Here is a 17326-nt window from a genome sequence, read left to right as displayed (position 1 = left end):
ACATTGTGATTGTATATTTTTAGGTTCAATATTCAAAGGTAATAAAGCTTTACGTGATTAGGTTAGTTATTTTGTGTAAAAGATGAAACTAAAATTGTTACAATATAGTTTGTTCTGAAGATTAGAAACTGAAACATGGGAGCACATTTTTTTACTATGTGGTTTTAAATTATTCGTTCACATACAAACAATATTTAAATTTTTTAAAGTTATTTTTCTGTAATCTTCTTTAACTAACTGTTTATTTGATTTGTTTTTCAGGTTTATTTAATCCTTTTTAGAAGCCCTTTGTTTTGTGCATTTGTTTTCTTTTCACCTGATTCACTTATATTGTGCTGTTGCTGCCTTTTAAATTGTGTTCCTTTTGTTTTCATTACCTACTGATAGTATACCCAATTATTAAATCTTGGTCTTTCTGCTCCATGTTATTTTAGAAAACTGACCCCAAGTTTAAGTCACTAATATTATTTATGGTCACGAAGCATAAAATTTGTTACAAATATTTAACATGTCATAATTGGTATAAAGTACACTTACTCTTCGTATGAAATATACCTTATCAATATAATTTTTTTCTTGTCTTTAGAATTGATTCCAAATAAACTCTTGATAGAACTTAAAACTACTTGCACAGCCAAACTAAAACTATATTTTTGTTATTTGCAGACATGTTCTGTTTGACAAAATTGAAAGAGTCTTTGATCTTTAACTACTTTTTAAGATTAAAATTATGTTCAGTGCTTGACACCCAAAAATGCAGTACTATAATCCTTCAAATATATTTTTGTAGATTTACATTGGACTAGATGGGAACGTTGCATCATTCAGAGGGCACAAAGTGATCCATGATTTTGAGTTTTTTTATACTATAAGTGATTAGTTGAACCTGGCCATGCAATGTTGAACGTATAGAAATGAATCCACTTTTTAAGTTGAAAGTTTAAAATATATAGGAGCCCAGCCTGTATTTGTTGTGGCAGCTTAGTTGTTAGCACTCTTGAGTTAGAAGGTTGAGAGTTAATACCCCATCAGAGAAGGTTGAACTAAACATCTTGGCTGGTACTCCAATCTTAATGAAGGAACAAAATACTGTGTATTTGAGGAACTTGGAATTAATGCAGAATATACTGAAAATAATCAGCATGTCTTAGAGAATCTGTGAAGAGAAAAATATTTAATGTTCCTCATTAAAATTGAGTAAAGTTAAGAATGTTTTAGTGAGGTTAAAAGGGAGAGGGAGGAAACAGAACCAAAGTGAGTATGTCTCTGATAGGATGGAGAGCAGAAGAAATTAGGTTTCACAAGATGTTCGGGTGCAAGTCTGATTAGAGTGCAAATGGAACAAGTAAATAAACAGATGTGGTGGACATATGAATTCAGGTCCATCTGAATGCAAAGAAAAGGAAATAAGACAAACTGAAAGAAAACAAAATCAGTCAAGACACATGAGGTGTTGTTCCTCTAGTTTGTGGTGAGCTTCATTGAAAGATCTAGATAAAAGGCTAAAGATGGAAAGGTCAGTTTGGAAGCTGGATGTTTAAAGGTTTGGGGTTTTAATGCAATTATGCTGTAAAGCTGCCTCCTATGCAGCAAATAGTTTATTTGCTGTCAGGGAAACCACATCATATGAGGTGAATACAGTATACTAAATTGAAAGAAGTAAACTGCTATTTCACTTGAATGGAATGTTTGGAGCTTTGTTGGGAAGAGAAGAAGGCAAGGGCTGCAACCCCTGAGTTGCAGGGAAGATGAGAGGTGTTGAATGTGATTAATGGACCAGGGTGCTGAAATTGTAATGGTTCCTTTGAAATGCTGAAGAGAGGAGGTAATTTGTAATGATGTAGTGTTGGAGCTGATGAAACAGCGGAAGGAAGAGTGAACCTGAACTTTTTGATTAAACTCATCAAATTGTGGCCTATTTAACGCAACCGGTGCTATTTTCTCTTCACGACATGTATCAAAGTTTATGACTGACATTGCAACAGCTTGCCTTGTGCAGCTTATATTTGGGCAGTTTTCAATTGTTGAAACTTTAGTAATTTCAAAATAAACCCACCAACCTCTGCACATTAATTACAATGTTAATTTGTTTTTGTATGCAAGACATTTAGTCTGTACTAAGCCAGTATTGAGTGGAGCAAGATTTAGTTTGTCAATTTTGTAATATTTTCTTTTGTTCATTTTTTGATCTCCTTCTTATGGACTTGATTTGTATTGACCTCTGATTTGATTTCATTTTTCGTTTTCTACTTATTCTCTGATTTTGTATGTCAGTGTGGTGTTTTGTGTACACAGTTGACTTTGTTTCATTCGGAATGTTAAACGGTGTATCAGATGCAACAGTATTGTAAAGAAACTTGAATGCAAGTGTCCAGTGCGAAAGAAATGGGGCTTTGGTTCTTCAAAATTTAAACCACCTAATGCTAAAATTTGAAACAATCAGAAAATGTTGGAAATACTAGTTCTGCCATCGTTTTGATTTCCAACTATTCTTCTGGCATTTTACAATGGAAACACCTAACCGTGTTAGACATGTTCACTTCCTGTCCCATCATTGCTGGAAACTCAAGCATTACTTCTATGAATCAGCAAAATTTTAATTTTTATTGAGTAAGCTGTATTTGTTGCTCATGGTGTAATCTTCTTTATATTGGGGAACCTAAATTCAAATAGATGAATGCTGGGATTCTGACTTCTTTTCAGTTCGTTACTTCTATCCAATTTTATTCTTTCTTTGTTCCCTCTATCCTTCGCTGCTTATATTGTTCTAACCTAACACAAACTTCAACATTCACTTTGTTGAAAGTGACATGTAAACTCGTTCAAGCCAGTGTTCAAGAAGCCAGTTATCTTGAGATTTTCTCACAGGTTGGCCTGTCATCATTCAGGGAAGGTGGGTTGGTGTTGATGTAGACCATTTCTCAAGCACTGTTCTAGTGGGACTGGCCATAACCACCTTTTTCTGACAAACCTGTTGAGGTGTTTCTTATAGAAGACAAGGAACAGTGCATGCTGTTTATCTGAAACAAAAAAACCCAGAAATTGTGACAGAAATTCAGCAAGTCTGGCAACATCTGTGGGGTGGGTGGGGGGTGCGGAAACAGAGGTTATGTTTCTACTCCTGTGAACCTTCTGTTGAAGAAGGGTGACAGCATGCAAAATGTTAACTCGGTTTTCTGTTCACAAATGTTACCAGGCCTGATGAGTTTCTCCACCACTTGCTTATTTTTTGTGATTTGTTTATACCGTGCCCAAAACCTTCTGTTGATTCTCAGCAAAGGTTCTGATACTGACTATGATCTAAAATGCTCACTTAGCATTTTACATTGGAGTCTTTGTGCCTTCTGATGCTAAGCTCCAGCAGGAATGCAGTGGTGAATGTTGCAAGGAGGCAAATCGCTGAACAAAATTTCATTGCAGTGTGATGTTACTATGGTTTAAAGAGGTATACTTTGTCCCTTTTTGTGTAGAGAGGTTGGGACAGAGGTGGCAAGCGGTCTGTTCCAAGCAAATAAAGTAGACAGCTTGTGAGACCTTAGGATTCTTTTTTAAAAAAACCCAATAAAAGCAGATTGAATAGATGGAGTCAGGCCCTCACAGAAGCAGGGTTTTAGTTGAGCTTTCAAAAGTTGTTGGAGTTTTTAAATTATCAGACATCTCTCCATGCTACAGAAAGATGCTTGAGTTTTTTCTCTCTCTGCCAGAATTTTCTTTTGATGTTCTTCCCTTCTGGACTGGAGACACATTTGCGTGTGAGACTATCTATTTTACTTACTTTGCCTTTGTCAAGGGTGTGTTTTAGAAATGTTACTATATTAGAACGGTTGCTGTTTAGTAGTTAAATAATCTAAATTTTCCAATAGAGTTAAAGTTAGACCAATTCTTCTTTCTTTTGTTTGTATTTTAATTGTTGAGTAAGACTAAAGTGCATTTTGCTTTAAGTCAAGTAATGTAACAATCGAATTATATCTGAAATACAGCAGTTGCTTTTAAATAAGAAAACGTTAGGGTCCAGGCTATCTCCTTAATTTTTCCAGGGGGTTTGTTCTAGTTCATAACTGCTGCAACCTCCTTTACACTTCATGAACTGGAGGTGCTCCTTTTATGGTCAGTTCTATTTTTTCAGTTCATAGACTTTGAAGTTGTTTTAATTTCACTCATGGCCATGCCAACATTTATTGCCCATCCTCAGTTGTCCATGAAGGTGATGTCGATCTATTGTCTTAAATTGCTGAATCTACAAATTGCAGTTGTAGACCTTTGAAGCTGCAGTTTTCTCATTTTCCCAGGCCATGCTAACCTGTACCTGGACAGTGTTGACTCCACCTTGTATCTCTTGTAGGGGGTGTCGCAGTCCCTCATGCCATGGGCCATGCTAATTAATGGTTCATTATGCTGTATTGGGAGAGGGACTACTGTGCTCTTTTGGGTAATTGCACAGAGATTGAGAGGCTGAACAGTGATGGGTTGGGTTAGGCATAGAGATTTCAGACAGTATAGCTGCAGATGCTGGAGTGTTTTGACACTTAGTTATGCTCCTGAGCAGGCTTTGTATCTACAACGGGAAAATTTGTTTAATTCTGTGTAAAAAGAGAGGATATATATAGGGTGAATTGTTTAATTTGACTGCATTGTTCTGGTCATATGATACTACTGATATTGGAATTGCGGAGTCATCTTTTGATCATTTGAAATTTAAGCTTCCAATGCAAGTCCTGTGGATGTAAATTTCTCCAGTGCATCAGCTGTGCAAGTTGAAATGGAGACATCTTTCTATGCTGAAAAAATGTAGGCCTATATGGAAGAAAATGCATTTATATTTCAAAAATTCCATTTAGGGGTCAGTCCATGTTTCATAATCATTGATGTTGGATACAAGATTCGTTTGTTTCTTTCAAGCTCATTAACCTGATGTAGATATGTTTTGTTTAAGTTAATTTCAAATGCTTTTGAGTGCACTTGTCATCCTAAGTGCAAGAACTGATTTTTCAAATCTTTGATTTTGTCATAAAAACATATTCATGGTGAGCACATTATTGGGGAAATCGCATTGAGTGCATCTGCAATTTCTAATGAGCTGAGACTTTGTATTGGGTGAATGCACCCAGAAAATCAGCTTTATAGAGCCATAATGTTGTGAATTAAGAGTGACATGATCCAGCTTGTTAGTGTTTTGAAACATCCATTTTTATGATCAAATGCTTGCATTCTCTCAGGAAGTTACATACTCATTTCAGCAACTCACTACAGAACATAAACCAATTTCTCCAACCTGGATTGTAATATACATTGAATGTTGGAGAGAGTTACGGCATTGACTTCCAGTTGGGTTGTGAGGTGCACAGAAAATTTGGTTTCAAAGTTAACTTGATAACTGTTTGCTGTGATGGCACTTTAGAAACTGCACCAACTTGTGATTTACTGTGGTGCAGTTGTAAGGTTGCACATCTGCAGTTTCAATAGTTTGAATTTAATCTCTTAGCTGCCAGGATGTTTTTGATTTTGTTCTTGTTCTTTGTTTTTTTTTAATAATATATTTTTATTAAGACAAAATAGATTTTTAAATATTACAACAAATACAAAACAATGCAATTCAAAATAGTACAAAACTAAACCCAAATAATAAAATAAATTCCCCAACCAACCCTCCTATACGAATGTATAAACATTTGTAGAGAAGTATAAAATTTAAAATAAACCTAAACTACCTATTTAACTTACTAAATAAATACCTAACAACAAACAAATAAATAGTAGTAACTCAGCCCAGCCAAAAAAAACACTCATACATTCATAGTTCCTCCTCACTGGATATTGGACTCATGAAACACAATCATTACAGCTATATAAAAGCCCTTGTTAGTGTGGCAGATAAATCTGTGTCCAGGTATTTCAAAAAGGGTTGCCATGTCTTGTAAAAATTCTGTTTTGTGGTGTACCATATTTGTGAGAAAATCCAGGGGAATATCTCCATAACAATCTTCTGCCAACTCAACAGTCCTAGGGGGAGGTTTTCTGATATCCAACCTAGCAAGATATTCTTCCTTGCACAGAATGTAAGAATATTGAAAAGTTTTGCCTTATGCGAGTCTGCAGGAAATACAATGGATATGCCCAAAAGGAGTGAAATAGGGTCCTTCTCCACCCCAACACCTAAAATCCTCTCCATTGCACCCACCACAGCGCTCCAATATGTTTGAAGCCTGTCCCAAGACCAAAGACAATGCATAAGAGTACCCGTACAGACCTTGCACTTGGGGCGTGCTGAAGATACCCCGGTTTAAATTTTGACAAACGGTCTGGGGCTAAGTGGACCCTGTGGAGAATCTTCAATTGTAAAGCATGGGTCCTATTGCAAATTGATATCTTCCTTGCATTCTCCCCAATATCCTCCCATGCCTCTGAAGCAACTTCAACACCCAGCTCTCTTTCCCACATCTTGCAGAGTCGATCAGATTCATCTGAGGTGGCACCCCCCAATTGGTGATATAGAGTATTGACAGAGAGTGTACCCTTAGTCCTTAGTACCCCTCTTTCTATGCCAGATTTGTAGGGATGAGTCAAAAGTGTGGTCCTTTTTTGAATAAAATCCCTAACTTGAAAAAAACGAAAGAGGTCTCTGTTAGTAACTCGTACTTTCGTACTAACTGATTGAAGGACATCATTACATCACCCATGCAAGATATACCCCAAGCTGCCCAACGTTGAAAACTCTGCATACCCACTAAAGGTGTAAACAAAGATGTTTTGCCAATATTACCTTCCCTCTGCCGAATTGCCTTCCATGCTTTAACTGTATTGATGACCTTTGGGTTATGGCAATATTCCCTAACTGTCCTCGCCTTGTCCAAAAACAGCAAACTGGTAAGGGGGCATCTTGCCTGGGAGACTTCGATATCTAGCCATATTGAAAGGGGGTCCCCACAAAACCAATCACTTAGGTAGGTCAAAAGTGAGCTTATTTGGTAATTTTTAATGTCTGGAAGGTCTACTCCCCCCAGTCTGTGAGGCAACTGCAGTTTGGCTAATTTAATGAGGGGCCGTTTATGGTGCCAGATAAAGGAGCTGAACCAACCGTTCAGTCTCCTGAGTGTTTGTTTATTGAAAATCAGGGGGAGCATCTGTATAGGGTATAGCAAACGAGGGAGAATATTCATCTTAATAAGCTCTATCTGACCCAACCATGAGACTGGAGGTGCCTCCCATCTTTGGAGATCTTGTTTCATTTTTTCAAATTGAGTAAAATTGGCTTTGAACAGCCAATCCAGAACTGGAGTAATGAATATGCCCAAATACACAAAAACGCCCCTGTGACCACCTAAATGGGAATCTATAGTCACTGTCAAGAGCCAACTCTTTCATAAGACCACCCATAGGCATAGCCTCTGATTTGGCAAAATTAATCTTATACCCTGAAAAAGCATCAAATGTGTGAATGCATTGTATCAGGCAAGGCACTGAAACTGCTGGATTTGTCAAGAAAATTAGAACATCATCTGCATACAGCAAGATCTTATGTAATTTTGACCCCACTTCTGGAGCTGATATATTGAGATCCCCACGAATGGCCTCTGCCAACGGTTCAATCACCAATGTAAAAAGTAATGGTGAAAGGGGACAGCCCTGCCGGCTGCCCCTAGAAATATTAAAATTGATTGATCGTACCCCGTTGGTAATGACCGCAGCGAGAGGAGAACCTTTACCCATCTTATGAAAACTTCGCCCAGACCAAATCGGCCTAGCGTATAGAAAAGGTACAGCCACTCAACTCGGTCAAATGCCTTCTCTGTATCTAAAGAAATCACCAATCCCTGTATTGACTGCTGTTGGCATGCTTGAATTACGTTAAGCAGCCTCCTAACGTTATTGGAGGATCTGCGACCCTTTCTGAAGCCCGTCTGATCCTCTTTAATAATAGAAGGTAACACAGTCTCCAGCCTTAACGCAAGAGCCTTAGAAAGGATCTTAAAGTCAACATTTAAGAGCGAGGTGGGCCTGTATGAAGCAGATTCTTCCGGATCCTTCCCTTTTTTAAGGATAAGTGAAATATTGGCCTCTCTCAGAGATGGTGGGAGACAAACATGACTGTATGAATCATTAAACATATTCAACATCGGGCCTGACAGTATACTTAGAAATTCCTTATAGAATTCACTGGGAAGTCCAACAGGACCGGGTGCCTTTCCACTCTGAAGCTGCCTCACAGCTTCCTGCACTTCCTGCTCTGATAATGGGGCATTGAGAAAGTTCTGTTGTTCGGGAGTCACATCCGGGAGCTTCAGATCTCTAAAAAAGGATTCCATTTTGGCCTGCCCCTCCTCACAATTCTCAGACTGATATAATTTAGAGTAGAATCTCTGGAATGCCACATTAATCCTTTTAGAATCACATGTTAGTTTCCCAGACCCTTCCCTAATCGCTGTAATGGTTTGTGGGGCACTTCTCTTTCTGGCAAGGTATGCTAAGTATTTGCCTAGCTTGTCACCATGCTCATATAACCTTTTGCTTTGCAAAAGCCAGCTCCTTCTTTGCTGTCTGCGTGAGCACAGAATTTAGTGCAGACTGTAGTGCCGTAATCCTCTAGTTTGACTAACGAGGGTCTGTCAAAATAGGCCTTCTCGGCTGCCTTCAACCGTGTTTCAAGGAGACGTTGCTATTCACCCTTCTGCCGCTTTCTACTTTTGGAATATGAAATAACTAACCCACTGGCATAAGCTTTGGCAGTTTCCCAGAGAACAGATGAGCTATCAACAGAGCCTATGTTGATGTCTAGGAATGCCCGAAATTCCCTAGAGAAATACTCCACAACTTTGCTGTCCATGAGAATAAAGGGGTCCATTTGCCAGTACCTTGAATCCACTGTAGCATCCTTAATTTTAACCATGAGGTACACTGGAGCATGATCAGAGATGGCAATATTACCAATCGTACAGGATGCCAGATCCAGGGTTACTGCAGGGATCAGAAAAAAAATCAATCCTCGTGTGACGTCTGTGCGGATTGGAGAAAAACGTGAAATCCCTACCTGTAAGGTGGAGACACCTCCAGACGTCCACCAATCCTAATTCACCATACAAACCCAATAACTGTTTAGTTTGTGCAGAGGGTATCGAGAGACCTTTAGGCAACCTGTCTACTGTGGCATCCATGAGACAGTTAAAATCTGCCCCTATAATGATGTGCCGAGACTTGAGACTTATCAGTTTAGAAAAAGCATCTACCAAAAATTTAAGAGGATGAGCTGGGGGACAATAAACATTTAAAATGCCATGTTCTTCCCCATTTAGGAGAAAGTGAGGACTGCAGATGCTGGAGATCAGAGCTGAAAATGTGTTGCTGGAAAAGCGCAGCAGGTCAGGCATCATCCAAGGAACAGGAGATTCGACGTTTTGGGCATAAGCCCTTCTTCAGGATTCCTTTGCGCTTTTCTAGCAACACATTTTCAGCTTCTTCCTCATTTATCAAGGCTTTAAGATCTACAAACCTCCCGTATGTGTCTTTAACACATTCCAACAATTTAAATGAGAGATTTTTCCTAACCAATATAGCCACTCCCTATTTCTGGTATTAAATGATGAAAAATAAACTCGGTCAAAGCCATTCTGCTGTAATTTCAGATGCTCCTTGTCATCCAAATGCATCTCCTGTAACAAAGCAATATCCACCTTCTCCTTTCTAAGACTCAAGAGTACCTTCTTTCTCTTAATTGGTGAATGACTTCCCTTGATATTCCAGGTGCACCATTTATTCAAATCATGAGCCAAATCTTCTGCAATTACATTTAAATTCCAAAGAGGAGGAACCCGAACCACAAATTGCTAAGCCTTCGTGTCGTATGATCCACCAAATATAAAAACTACATAAACTAAAACCACTACATTTAACAAACATATAAAATTATTAAAAATAAAAAACAACAAAAACCAGAAAACAAACCAATATATAAAGCGCCAATAGCGCTGAGTAGGGGAACTCACCCCCTGCCCGGAGGGGGCAACTACCCGTCTCGAACTGCCCATAAATTGGCATCTAACCATCTCAACCACCTTCACTTCTCCCAGCTAGAGCCGCGTTGCAAGCACAAGTTAAAAAGATTAAACACCCTATAGAATATCAATATGAATAAAAAAAACATTCTTTTACTTAAAAAAAAGGGAATAAATACCCCACCCATCCTTTGGTATGTCCTAACTTAGAAATTTAAAATATACAGCTTAACCACCGCCAGACATAGTTGAACCAAATTATTATCAATAGAGGTTAAAATAAGGGGAAAAAACAGAGCTCCAACTGGATTTCCTCCATTTCTTTTACAGAATGATAAATGCATACCCAAGCAATGATATTTTTACTTACTACAATTGTTTAACTTAGGTTAGTTTGTCCACAAAGTCTCTTGCCTTCTCCCATGTGTCAAAGAGATGCATGGCTCCATCTAAAGTGATCCGAAGCACTGCCGGCTATCTCAGGGAGTACTGAATCCCAAGGTCCTTCAATCTTCTTTTGACACCATCATATGATTTTCGTTTCTGATCACCGCTGCTGAAAAGTCCTGAAAAAACATGATCTTAGACCCCTTGTAAATTAGGGCCTTTGGATCCTTCCCCTGGAGTCTGGAAGCCTCCACGACTCTCTCCTTATCCCGGTAATGATGGAACCGCACCAGGAAAGGACGTGGGCGTTGACCCAGACTCGACCTCCGTGCTGCGACCCGGTGAGCTCTCTCTATCTTCAGTCCTCTCATGCCAGTCTCCAAGTCAAGAATTTCGGAAACCAATCTTCAACAAATTCCGCAGGCCGCTCGCCTTCCTTAACCTCGGGCAGACCGATGATCCGAATGTTTTTTCTCCTGCCCCTGTTTTCAAGATCACGCAAATTATGAACCTGCGTCTTCAGGGCTTGGATCTCTTCCTTGAATGAACTGGCATCAGCTTCCACCACTGTGACCCTGTGCTCCACCTCATCCATCCTCTTCTCCAGGTCTCCCAGCTGCTGCTCATGCTTCTGCAGCATGAGAGAGACTGGAGCCAGCTTATCTTCAATCTGTTTCCCCAACATCTCGCAAGAGTTTGAGAGCTGGTTCACCAGGTCCTGGAGAGTAAGCTGCTCTGAGGCTGCTGCAGGTTGAGCTGCAGGCACGGCCTCAGAAGCTCCTCCTCCCTTTTGAGGCATTTCTGGACAGCTGAAAATACAGATAAGTCAATTTTTAAATGTTTCTTGGGGCTCCACAATCTTTCCAGCACCCCAAGAAATCCTGATGACCTGGGTTGGATGGGTTTAAGGACCGTCCTGCTCCTGCTGTGATGCGAAGCTCAGCAGTGTGATCTTCTCAGATTGCCGCCATCTTAGATCCCACCGTTCTTTGTTTTTTTTTGTAGATATTTTTATTGAAATTTAACATTTTTGCAAATTTACAAAAATAAACAAAACTCTCAAATGCAAACATTGATGTACAATTAAATCATATATACAATAGTCATAATTTAACAAAGAAAAGAGAAAGAAAACAAAAAAAGAAAAAAAAAGAAACGAAAAAAGAAAAAAACCTCAACTTTCTACTAATCTAACCTATAACTAACCAGAGTGTATACCTAAGTCTCTTACATGCTCAGAATGTATAAACATCAAATATAATAAAACCCGTATTCGCGCAGGATTCCTCTCCCAAGGGGCCCCGGAGCAGCCCGGTCTGAAATCTTCACTAAATAAAAGCCCTTGTTAGGATAGCCGAAATATCTGCATTTATATAATTCAAAAAGGGCTGCCATATTTTATAAAATAATTCAGTCTTTCGGTGCACCATATTTGTGAGGAAGTCAAGGGGGATATATTCCATAATTAATCTGTGCCAATTTGAAAGTCCAGGGGGGCCCTCAGCCACCCAGTTCACCAAAATATTTTTCCTTGCACAGAAAGAGAGAATAGAAAATAGTCTCTTCCCATGCATATCCAGAGATGAGAGGTTCGAAAAGCCCAAAAGGAGAGATACAGGGTCCACCCTAATTTCCGTTCCTAAAATTTCTGTCAGGGTATTTGCCACTTTAGTCCAGTATCTGCGGATTTTCTGACAAGTCCACAGACAATGTACAAGAGTACCCACCTCTATTTTGCATTTGGGACACATTGGAGATGCTCCTGCCTTAAATTTTGCCAGTCGAGCCGGAGCTATATGGGCCCTATGAAGTATCTTTAGTTGGATAGCCTGAGTTCTGTTACAGATAGCAATTCTTCTAGCATTTTCCCAAATGTCATTCCACATATCCTCAGAGATTTCTAGCCCCAAGTCCTGCTCCCATGTTTTAAGCAGGTCATCCATGTCTCCTGAGACTCCATCATGTAGCAAATGGTATATAGTACTAACGGAGGATGCCCCCGCTGGTCATAAGACATTACGTTCTCTGTCTGATTTATAAAGACTATCTATTAATGTAGTCTTCCTCTGTATATAATCTCGAACTTGGAAGTATCGAAAGAGATCCCCATTAGGTATTCCGAATTTCAGATGCAGCTGCTCAAAGGACATCAGGATCCCATCTTTAAATAGGTCCCCTAAGCATGAGATGCCCCTGGATCTCCAGAGTTTAAAGGTGGCATCTGTAATCCCCGGTTGGAATCCCCATGCGCCTACTATTGGTGCATGGGGGGATGTTTTATGTGAGTTACCCTCATTTTGCCGCATTATATTCCAGGCCTTAATTGTGTTTAATATTATGGGATTTTTACAGTGGTCTGTAATGATTTTCCTCTTATCTGAAAATAAAAGGTTAATAAGTGGGTATTTTACTTGGGAGGCTTCGATATCCAGCCAAATTGATTGTGGATCAGATGAAACCCAATCAGCTATGTAACTTAGTAGGGAGCTTAACTGATATTTCCTAAAGTCTGGGAAGTCCAGTCCTCCCCTTGCCTGTGGAAGTTGTAGCTTCTTCAGCTTAATAAGGGGCCATCTATGGTTCCAAATAAAGGAGCCCAACCAGCCATATAATTTACGTAGGGCTAGCCTTGGCAGCATCAGCGGGAGCATTCTCATAGGATATAAGAGACGGGGCAGAACGTTCATTTTAATTAATGCTATTCTCCCTAGCCAGGAAATCGGAAGGTCTCTCCATCGCTGGAGGTCCTGCCTTATCCTTTCCATTAATTGTACAAAGTTAGCCCTATACAGCTGATCAAATACTGGCGTGATAAAAATACCTAAATATAAGAAGCCCTCCAGGGACCAACGGAAGGGAAAAGGGGATCCGTCCATTAAGTGGGGTATCATAGCCAGACCACCCATTGGCATGGCTTCCGATTTTGAAAAATTAATTTTATAGCCTGAGAATGCACTAAATGTATTAATAACTTGAATTAGACGAGGCACTGACATTAAAGGATTACTGAGGAATAAGAGAATGTCATCTGCATAGAGGGTAATTTTGTGTTTACCTGTACCAATCCTCGGGGCCATTATATTAGGATCAGTCCGGATGGCTTCTGCTAATGGTTCGATTATCAGTGTAAACAACAATGGTGAGAGAGGACATCCTTGACGGCAGCCCCTACCCACACTGAAGCCATCCGATCTTAACCCATTAGTAATAACAGCTGCTTTGGGGTCATTATACAATGTTGAAACCCATTTGGTAAACACCTGTCCAACGCCAAACCTTTCCAATGTGTAAAATAAATATGACCATTCAACCCTATCAAATGCCTTTTCCGCATCCAATGAAATTACTACTCCTGGTATCTTTCCCTGATGACAGGCTTGGATCATATTCAAGACCCTTCTGATATTATTGGATGATCTGCGGCCCTTAATAAATCCCGTCTGGTCCTCCTTTATAATATATGGCAGTACCCTTTCTAGTCTTAGTGCTAACATTTTTGAAAGAATTTTAAAGTCTACATTTAGTAAGGATATTGGTCTGTAAGATGCACAATCTTCTGGGTCTTTTCCTTTTTTGAGGATAAGAGAAATATTTGCTTCTTTCAGCGTGGGCGGGAGACAGACCTGACTATGCGCAAAATTATACATATCCATAAGTGGGTCAACCAATATTCCTGTAAATTCTTTATAGAATTCAGCTTGAAAACCATCCGGGCCCGGTGCTTTTCCGCTCTGAAGTTGCCTCATTGCCTCAAGTATTTCTTGGACTGTTAAAGGGGTATTTAGGGCCGACACCTGTTCCGGAGTCAGGCCCGGGAAGGTCAAATTTTTAAAAAATGACTGCATCCTCCTAATCCTATCTTCACAATCCTGCGATCTATATAGTTCAGAATAAAATTCTTTAAAGGTCGCATTGATCTTTTTATGATCATGAGTCAGGGTACCTGTACTTTCCTTGATGGTCGGAATAGTTTGAGGGGCTTTCTTTTTCTTTGCAAGAAATGCTAAGTATCTACCCGGTTTGTCGCCATATTCATATAATCTTTGTTTCGCAAATAATATTTCCCTTTTAGCCGTTTGAGTAAGCGCGGTGTTTAAAGCTGTCCTAAGAGCTGTAATCCTCTGCAATTTTGTGATAGAAGGTCTATCAGTGTATGCTGTTTCGGCTGCTTTTAGGCGAGCTTCGAGCAGACGCTGTTGCTCTCCCTTCATTTTCCTCTGGGTCGCTGAATAGGAGATGATCAAACCTCGTGCATAAGCTTTGATGGTCTCCCACATCATTGACGGATTGCTAGCCGTACCAGTATTAATTTCTAAAAAAGTTTTACGTTCTTGGGAGAAGTACTTTAAAAATTTGCTATCTTTTATCAGGAAGGGGTCCATACGCCAATGCCGAGCAGATGTCCCATTGTTCTTTACCTTAGTTTCCATGTATACAGCGGCATGGTCAGAGATTGCTATAGTACCTATTTTACAGGTTGCTATAGAGTTTAGAAAAATCGATGGGGCAAAAAACATATCGATTCTTGTGTGACATTTATGTGGATTAGAGTAGAAAGAAAAATCTCTACCCTGTGGATGGAGACATCTCCATACATCTACCAATCCTAATTCTTTATTCAGGTCCGCCAGTTGTCTAGATCTGGGAGATACTCCAGCGGCACTCTTGGGAATCCTGTCTATTTCCGGATCCATAATACAATTAAAGTCTCCCCCTATAATTGTATGACGGGCACCAAAGGCCATCAGTTTTGAAAAAGCTTCCGTTATGAATTTAAAGGGGTGTGCCGGGGGGCAGTATACATTTAAGATCCCATATTCCTCTCCATTTATGAGGGCTTTAATCAAAATATATCGTCCAGATTCGTCTTTTATCTGATTTAGAATTTTCAAAGGGAAGTTCTTCCGGACAAGGATAACGACTCCCCTGCTTTTTGAATTAAAAGAGGAAAAAAAGGCCTGATCAAATCCGCCCTGTCGTAATTTTAAGTGTTCTTTATCCGACAGGTGTGTCTCCTGTAGGAGAGCTATATCAACTCTCTCCTTCTTAAGATTTGATAATATTTTCTTCCTTTTAACTGGCGAATTACTCCCCCTGACATTCCAGGTGCACCACTTAACCGACTGTTCAGCCATAATCATCTGGACAGATCCGAGACCCCTCGGGAGGGGAAACCCTATCTAGAACATCCCGAGCATGGAGCATACAAGATTTACAAAAGTAAAGATTCTCTGATACACTCAAAACAATATAACAAAAAACTCTTTCTAAGTATAAAAAATATAAAACATTCCGAATTGGAGATTTTCTCCCTTGTTCCCAGGGAGCGTCACTTCCTCTCCCACAGTCCATCTTACCCTCTTCCAACCAGTGCCCCACCCTTGACCCAGGTGTTCCTCAATAAAATGAGGAGAATTCAAATATAATATAAAGCTAGAGTTAACAGTGAACACCCCACCCCCACCCACACCCACATCTAAATATATTTGGGAATATTAATACCATATATAACTATAAGATTACAATCTCAACACGTAATACTTAAATATAATACCACAAAATAACAGGGGAAAGAAAAACAACCCCGCTCCTAAAAACAGAAGTAAAATAGAATAAGGTAACCACCTCCCCCCCATCAACATTAACCAAACGCCCCAACATATATATATATATACATACACACATAGGGGGAAAGATAAGAAAAGATGAAGGGATGTAAACCAAAATAATGGGAAAGGCAGACCAGCGTCCACAATCTCTTACAGTTTATTTAAGAGAGTCCAAGAATTCCTTAGCCTTCTCTGGTGATCCGAAGTTATATATGGATCCTTCGTGGCTAAGGCGTAGCGTCGCTGGATATCGTAAGGAGTACTGGATATTTAAGTCCCTTAAACGCTTCTTCGCCTCATCGAATGCCTTCCTCTTTCGGACCAAAGCTGGGGAGAAGTCCTGGAACAGCATGATCCTGGATCCTTTGTGGGTCATAGCTTGGGGATCTTTTCCCAGATTTCTTGAGGCTTCCAGGAGCATCTGCCTCTCCCTATAGCTCTGCAGCTGGAACAGGACCGGGCGTGGGCGCTGGGTTGAGCCGGGCCCACGTACTGTGACCCGGTAGGCCCATTCCACCCTTACCTGGCCTGATCCATTATGCAGATTTAAAAGTTGTGGCAGCCAATGCTATAAGAATGCTGTCAGCTGACCTCCCTCTTCCTGCTCAGGCAGGCCCAACAACCGAATATTTTTTCTACGACATCGATTTTCGAGGTCATCAATGTGGTTTTCTAGGTTCTGGACTCGATTCTCGAGAAAACGGATGTGGTCGGCTGTTGATTTTATCCCAGTCTCTGAGGCTGCGGCCTTCGACTCCACCTCTCTGACTCGGCACTCCAATTCCTGAATGTCTCTGCCCTGCTTCTGCAGCTCGGCTGATAGTGCTTCTCTGCTCTGCCGAGACTCATCGATAAAAGCATCAATCTTCGCCTCCCACCTGGCAAACATCTCCTCAAAGCTCATCTTCATTGGTAAATCTCCTGAAGTAGCTGAAGACACCTTTGTTGCAGATGAAGAGGGAGAGGGTGGGGGAGGGGTCCCTGCTTTCTTAGAGCCGCCTGTTCCCTTCCCTTTACTCATTTTCCAGCTAGTATTAGACTATTTAAATGTACTAATAGGTAACTATTTAAGGTTAACAACTATTATAAATGGTTTAGTGAGTGTGGTGGGGGTGGATAGCCCACTTTTCCCAAGTTTTGGGTAGAGCACTGTGGACTCAGTCTTGCTGGGTCGCCGCCATCTTGGATCCCCCGTTCTTTGTTTTTAAGATGGATGAACACCTATTAACTAAGACAGTTGAATTAGATGGGCCGAGGGAACAGATTGGGAATCTGACTGCAGGATATTCAGTCAGTATTTGTTTTGTCTTTCGATCAAGCATGTGAAGCTGATTTTTCTTAATT

At 40.1% G+C, this 17326-nt stretch overlaps 1 protein-coding gene across 3 annotated transcripts in view; it reads left to right on the top strand.

The window, feature by feature from the left end:
* Positions 1-17326, top strand: part of znf423 (zinc finger protein 423) — a 374786-nt gene that overhangs the window by 35782 nt on the left and 321678 nt on the right. The gene's annotated exons all lie outside the window — the stretch shown is intronic.

Source organism: Hemiscyllium ocellatum, chromosome 17 (genome assembly GCF_020745735.1).
Source record: "Hemiscyllium ocellatum isolate sHemOce1 chromosome 17, sHemOce1.pat.X.cur, whole genome shotgun sequence".
NCBI classification, from domain to species: domain Eukaryota; kingdom Metazoa; phylum Chordata; class Chondrichthyes; order Orectolobiformes; family Hemiscylliidae; genus Hemiscyllium; species Hemiscyllium ocellatum.
Note: the sequence above shows the minus strand (reverse complement) of the source record. Positions and strands in the feature narration are given on the sequence as shown.